The 7,534-nt window shown below is 45.4% G+C and overlaps 1 pseudogene; it reads left to right on the forward strand.

Annotated features, from left to right (window-relative positions):
• Nucleotides 1–1,283: 1,283 nt before the first annotated feature.
• On the forward strand, nucleotides 1,284–2,465 carry LOC127195981 (protein FAM53C-like; annotated as a pseudogene).
• Nucleotides 2,466–7,534: the final 5,069 nt, after the last annotated feature.

Below are 7,534 nucleotides of genomic sequence, written 5' to 3' on the forward strand. Positions count from 1 at the left end.
ATTCTATGACAAAAACAAATCCAAACAGTACCTATCCACAAATCTAGCTGTACAGAAGGTACTAGAAGGAAAACTCCACCCTAGAGGGACAAGCTACAACCAAAACTACACAGGAAATAGATAACTACACCATCGCAAAAACACAACCACACAAATACTCTGCTGGAACCAACATCAAAGTTAAGACTCTTAATAGTGACTGGTCATTAATCTCTCTCAACATTGGTGGTCTCAATTCTCCAATAAAAAGACACAGACTAACTGAATGGGTGCATAAACAAGACCCAACATTCTTCTGCATTCAAGAAACACATCTCACCCCTAAAGATAGACATTACCTCAGGGTAAAAGGCTAGAAAAAAATATACCAAGCAAACGGTCACAAGAAACAAGCAGGTGTTTAATATCTAACAAAATAGACTTTTAACCAAAATTAATCAAAGGGGATGAGGAAGGACACTTCATAGTCATCAAAGGTAAAGTCAGCCAAGATGACATCACAATTCTGAACATCTATGCTCCCACTACAAGGGCAACCACATTTGTAAAAGATCTATTAAGGAAACTTAAACCATACATCGATCCCCACACAATAATGGGAGACTTCAACACCCCACACTCACTGAAGGATAGGTCATTGAAACAGAAACTAAGTCGAGAAATAACATCATTAACCAATGCCATGAATCAAATGGATCTAACAGATATCTAAAGAACCTTTCACCCAAACAAAAAGGGAATACACCTTCTTCTCAGCACCCCATGGAACCTTCTCCAAAATTGATCACATAGTTGGTCACAAAGCAAGCCTCAACAGATACAAGAGGACTGAAATAATACCTTGTATCATATCAGATCACCATAGTCTTAGGCTGCACTTCTACAACAACAGAAATAATAAAAAGCCTACACATACATGGAAACTAAACAATCTCTACTTAGTGACACCTGGGTCAGGGAAGAAATAAAGAAAGAAATTGAATACTTCCTGAAATTCAATCAAAATAAAGGAACAACATACCCAAATTTGTGGGATACATTGAAACCAGTGCTAAGAGGAAAATTCATAGCACTAAGTGCCTTTAAAAAGAAATTAGAGGCTCAGAGCTACTACGGCCGCGGCCCTGGGAGCGGGAGGAGCCGCGAGTCAGCAAGCATGACTGGAGAGGGACGTCCTAATGGTGCTAGACAGGTGCTGCAGTGGCAGAAGACGGCTCGCGAGTGAGACAGGGACGACACCGTCAATTGTTCCGAAGTGTGCAAGTCCAATCGTGGGCAGAAACATGATCACCCTGATCGCTGAGCAGCTGCAGAAGCAGAGTGTGGACGAGCTGCAATGCACGCGCTTCAGCACCTGTCTGCCTTTGCCTGATCATGCAGACATCTCCAACTGTGGGAACCCTTTCCAGCTTGTGTCTGAAGGTGCTTCCTGGAGGGGCCTGCCCCACTGTTCCTGTGCTGAGTTCCAGGACAGCCTCAACTTCAGCTACCATCCCTCAGGCCTAAGCCTGCACCTCAGACCACCCAGTCGGGAAAACTCCCCACAGGAGCAGCCCCTCTCCGAAGTACTGAGTCCTGAACCCCTAGACCCAGAGAAGCTTCCTGTGCCCCCGGCCCCTCCATCCAAGAGGCACTGCCGCTCACTCTCGGTGCCTGTGGACCTGTCTCGCTGGCAGCCAGTGTGGCAGCCCACCCCCTCCAAGCTGTGGACTCCCATCAAGCACCGGGGCAATGCTGGGCGGGGGGTGGGCCGCAGGTGCCTCACCAGAGTCCCCCAAAGCGTGTCTCCAGCCTCGGGTTCCTCCAAGATCCCAGTGCCTCTTCTCAATGTGCCCCAGCCTACAGACCCTACAGCCCTCCTTTCTTCAGCCTGGCCCTGGCCCAGGATTTCTCTCAACCCTGCGCCACTTCCTCTCAGAGTGGTTCTTGGGAGAGTGATGCTGAGTCCCTGTCACCCCACCCACCACAGCGCCCGCTTCTCCCTGTCACCCAGCCTGGGCCCACAGGCAAGCCACTTCTTGCCCTCTGCCCGGAGCTCCCCTGCGTCTTCCCCAGAACTGCCCTGGAGACCCCGGGGTCTCCGAAACCTTCCCCGAAGCCGCTCTCAGCCTTGTGATCTGGACGCCCGCAAAACTGGGGTCAAGCGGCGTCATGAAGAGGACTCCCGGCGCCTGCGGCCTTCCTTGGACTTTGACAAGATGAATCAGAAACCATACTCAGGAGGTCTCTGTCTCCAAGAAACAGCTGGAGAAAGCAACAGCATCTCCCCACCGTGGTTCATGGCATGCAGCCCTGCGCCTCTCTCTGCTTCCTGCAGTCCTGTTGAGGGTTCATCCTAGGTGCTGAGTGAAAGCGAAGAGGAGGAGGAAGGCTCCGTGTGGTGGGGACAGCCGGCGCTGAGCAAGCGGACATTGTGTCAGCGGGACTTTGGGGACCTGGACCTGAATCTGATCGAGGAAAACTAAAACTGAGAGACCGCTTCCGGGGCCCACAGACTGTCTAATGGCTACTAACAAGTGTGAAGGCCGCAAGGCTGAGGGCCCAGCCTGGTAAAGGGGGTGAGTGGAGGGCTCCAACTCAGGGTAGCCGAAGTCTTCTCGCTCCAGCAAGCTCGACCATGCCAAGAGACTGGCGGGGACAAGATAAACGGAGCTGGTGGTGGGAGGGACAGCCCCAGAGCAGAGCCTCCCCATGGCGGCTCTGAGTGTGAGTATCCTTGCCACTGAGAGAGCAGAGGGCAGGGAAGGAAGGGGTCTGCTAACCCCAGCTTGGGGAATTTCACTAGCCCCTTTGCTTCAAAGGGCACTTGTGTCTTAGAATTTGGCCAGGGTGGGGGGGTTCAGTCAGCCTCCTCGGAGAAATTGTGTAAGTGCGTGTGTGTGCATGGGCGTACACTTGAGGAAAGGTGCATTTGTATAGCCTTAGGGAAGGAAGGCAGTTGCTCCTTTAACAGCAGGGCATTAGGATGCCCCAGAACCTTGGTTTTTTTGTTTTTGTTTTTTTTAATATGACATTGGGATTGGGCTTGTTCAAGGTGTCAAGAGGAGAGAGGGCTCTTTTTTTCCCCCCTTAATAGCTCTGGAGCCAGGCTTAAGTTCATAGCATCACTGCTCTGCAAATGGTTCTGTTTTGGGGTCTACCAGAATTTTTTGAGTACTGTGACCTCAGCTAATAGTCTTTTCTTCAGTCTCACCCTCTCCCACGAGATAACTCTAGTATTGAGGGCTTGTGGGAAGGTCACCACATCCATTGTTTTCATCCGATTATCTAAGCTGTGTACAGCCTGCCTCTCTTGTTCTCTAAGTTGGTACAAACATGGGCAACTGAGGCAGAGCTGAGAGCTCCATCTCTCTTTTCTTCACCAAGGGACCTTTTATTTTCTGATCTTTCAAGTCAGAGATAAAGGTGATCCCCAGAATATGTTGAGGCAGATCAGCACCAGGTGCAGTGACATTTAGTCCCCAGAAGTCCTTTAGCCCTGCCTTCTGAAAGCTGGCTATAGGGAAACTCATTCTTGGGAGATCTAGGCCCAGTCTCTTTCTATTCTGCTTGAGAAGGAGGATGGGCATTCAGCATTTAATAGTTTGCTTGTCTTCCACTCTTGCAAGGAAATGTTTATTTGCCTCTAATTGGCCCTGAGAGACCACAGAGAGGCAGGGCTCACTGAGGGACTACATGGGGATGTGTAAAGGAAAGGCCATGAAAAGCAGCTGGGGGTTGTTGTTGTTGGACTGAATTTCCTTTTTTTTTCTTTCTTACCCATAACTCCAGCCAGTGCAGGTCTCAGTGGCTAGAGTGATGGATTTAAAGTTTGTAGATACCTTGGTAGGATTGGCACAGTGGGCATGCATGTAGAAGCCACCACTATTGTAGTTTTCGAGACTTTGTTTAGAACACCCTGATTAACGAAATTGGACCTACCCTCCCTGTTTATTACAGTAAGGACACTTTTCTGTTCAGTTTCCACGGTGTCATAGGGCCCAATTCTGAATGTTACAGAAAACAGCCAAGGTCATGTTTTCTCTTCCTTGTGGAATTGAGCCTGATGTTTAATGTCTCCGACATGTTAACAGGAATACTACTGAGGCTTCAGACTCTTTGCCTCCACTTCAGGGGAGGTAGCCATGTCTAATTGAGCCTGTGGCCCTCAGAGGTTCTACCTTTCCAGGGCTCCTCCCTTTCTCCTGGCTAGTTACCACATATTACCACTGGGCTACCAGTCTCTAAGGGCCTACCAGAGGCTCTCTTGAGAATCCAGGGAAACTGAGCCCAGGAGTTATCTTCGGTTTCATCTTTCCGTGGTTCTCCCTCTTTGGTCCATAATTTCCTTGGTGCCAGCTTCTTTTCCACCTGGGGCATCCTCATCCCTGGGCTCTCTGCTGCAGATGGCAGTGCCAGCCTCCAATAGGTCACTGGCAGTGCTAACTGGGGTCTCTGTGCAGGCCCTGAGTTTAAATGAAGGCAGGGATTCTGCCTCCATCCTGGCTTTCCCAAAGCCTTTAGGTCACTCCCCTTAGGGAAGGGGGCCTACAGTTGTCATATTTTAATTCCATTACTTTAAGTCTGGAATGTCAAACTAGGCAGCACTATCATCCTGCTTCCCAGGCTAAATGCCTCTGGCCCTGGAACAAGCCTTTTCAAGACGTGAATCATTTGCTTTACACAATAGATCTGTTCCAACAGATCTGTGTAAACCAAATGCTATTTTTTAATGCATTTGGACTGCTGACCATGTAAAAGCAGCCTATGATTGCTTCTTTTGTAAAGCAAGCAACCTCCCTCTACTTTAGCCAGTGTCATTATTTGGGTTTTCACATTTGGGCTTATCCAGAGTGGAGCACACCTCCGGGGCTTGTGACTGATGCTGTGTAGACATCTGCATCTGTGCTGCGTGTGTGGTGTGGCTGGCCGGTAGGTGAGTATTCCTGCATGTGTGAGTGAAGCCACTCCCAGGCTGATGCTCTCCTCCTGTGCCCGGTGACTGCCCATGGCAGCCCTGCTGCCCTTCATTCCCACCTGCTGCCAAAGTGCTAATGGGATTACAGAAACAAAAAGTGGAAACATTTTTCATAAACTTTGTTTAATATTTAAAAATACATAAGTCTGTGTGTGTTAAAACATGAGGTTCTGCCTCTGTGGCTGTGTTTGAAAAAATAAAGTTTTATTAGAATAATCCATTTTCCCAAGCCAAAAAAAAAAAAAAAAAAAAAGAAAAGAAAGAAAGAAAGAAAGAAAGAAATTCGAAACATTCCACATAAGCAAATTAACGACACAGCTGGAAGCCCTAGAAAAAAAGAGGCAGAAACACCCAAGAGGAGTAGGCATCTGGAAATAATCAAACTCAGGGCTGAAATTAATAAATTAGAAACAAAAAGAACAGTCCAAAGGATCAACAAAACTAAGAGCTGGTTCTTTGAGAAAATCAACAACATAGACAAATCATTAGCCAAACTAACTAAAAGGTAGAGAGACAGTATCCAAATCAACAAAATCAGAAATGAAAAGGGAGAAATAACAACAGACACTGAAGAAATACAAAGAATCATAGGATCCTACTTCGAAGGCATATATGCCACAAAATTTGAAAATCTAAAGGAAATGGATTATTTTCTTGATCAATTCCACTTGTCAAACTTGAGTGAAGAACAGATAAACAAGCTAGATGATTCCATTTCCCCTACAGAAATAGAAGCAATCATTGATAGTCTCCCAACCAAAAAAGGCCAGGGCCAGATGGTTTCAGTGCAGAATTCTACCAGACCTTCAAGGATGTGCTAATACCAATACTCTTCAAGCTGCTCCAAAAGATAGAAATGGATGGAACATTATCAAATTCATCCTGTGAGGCCACAGTCATGTTTATACCTAAACCTCACAAAGACCCAAGAAAAAAAGAGAATTTCAGACCAATTTATCTTATGAACATTGATGCAAAAATACTCAATAAAATACTTGCAAAACGTATACAAAAACCCATCAAAGATATCAGTCACCATCACCAGGTCGGCTTCATTCCAGGCCTGCAGGGATGGCTTAATATACGGAAATCCATCCATGTAATCCACCATATAAACAAACTTTAAAAACCACATGATCATCTCCTTAGATGCAGAAAAAGCATTTGACAATATCCAACACCCATTCATGTTTAAAGTTCTGGAGAGATCAGGAATACAAGGCACATGCCTAAACATAATAAAGGCTATATACAGCAAGCCAATAGCCAACATTAAATTAAATGGAGAGATACTCAAGGAAATCCCTCTAAAATTGGGAACCAGACAAGGCTGCCCACTCTCTCCATATCTCTTCAATACAGTTCTTGAAGTTCTAGCCAGAGCAATAAGACAACAAAAGGAGATCAAGAGGATCCAAAAGGGAAAGGAAGAAGTAAAATTATCCCTATTTGCAGATGATGTGATAGTGTACACAAGTGACCCCCAGTATTCCACCAGAGAACTCCTACAGCTGATAAACACCTTCAGCAAATTGGTTGGATACAAAATTAACTCAAAAAAAGTCAGTAGCTTTCCTATATAAAAATGACAATCATGCAAAGGAGGAAATTAGGAAAACTACATTCTTCCTGTTAGCCATAAGCAATATAAAATACTTAGGTGTTACTCTAACTAAGAAAGTAAAGGACTTGCTTGAGAAAAATTTCAAAACTCTGAAGAAAGAGATTGAAAGTGACATGAGAAGATGGAATGATCTTCCTTGCTCGTGGATTGGGAGAATTAACATAGTAAAAATGGCCATCTTACAAAAAGCAATTTACAGATTCGATGCAATCCCTATCAAAATACCTACACAATTTTTTAAGGACATTGAAAATTCAATTCTCAACTTCATATGGAAAAACAAAAAACCTAGAATAGCTAAAACAATCTTGTACAATAAAAGATCCTCTGGAGGAATCTCCATACTTGATCTCAAGCTGTGCTATAGGGCAACAGTAATTAAAACAGCATGGTACTGGCACGGCAATAGGCTGGTTGATCAGTGGAATCGAAACGAAGACCCAGAAATGAATCCACACACATAGAGTCACTTGATTTTTGACAAAGAAGCCAAATCTATTCAAGGGGAAAAGGGTAGCATCTTCAACAAATGGTGCTGGTCTAACTGGACATCTACATGTAGAAAAATGCAATTGGACCCAAAATTGTGACCTTGCACAAAACTCAAGTCCAAGCGGATCAAAGACTTCAACCTAAGACCAGATACACTAAACTGGTTGGAAGAGAAAGTGGGGAAGAGACTGGAACACATTGGCACAGGAGACACCTTCCTGATCAGAACACCAACAGCCCAGGCCTTAAGGTCAACAATTAATAAATGGGACCTCATGAGGCTGAGAAGCTTCTGTAAGGCAGGAGACACTGTCCACAGAACAAAGCAACAACCTACAGACTGGGAAAAGATCTTCACCAACCCTACATCTGACAAAGGCCTAATATCCAAAATATATAAAGACCTCAATAAATTAAACATCACCAAACCACATAACCCAATTGAGAAACGGGGCTCAGAA

The sequence above is a fragment of the Acomys russatus genome, chromosome 11 (assembly GCF_903995435.1).
Source record: "Acomys russatus chromosome 11, mAcoRus1.1, whole genome shotgun sequence".
NCBI lineage: Eukaryota > Metazoa > Chordata > Mammalia > Rodentia > Muridae > Acomys > Acomys russatus.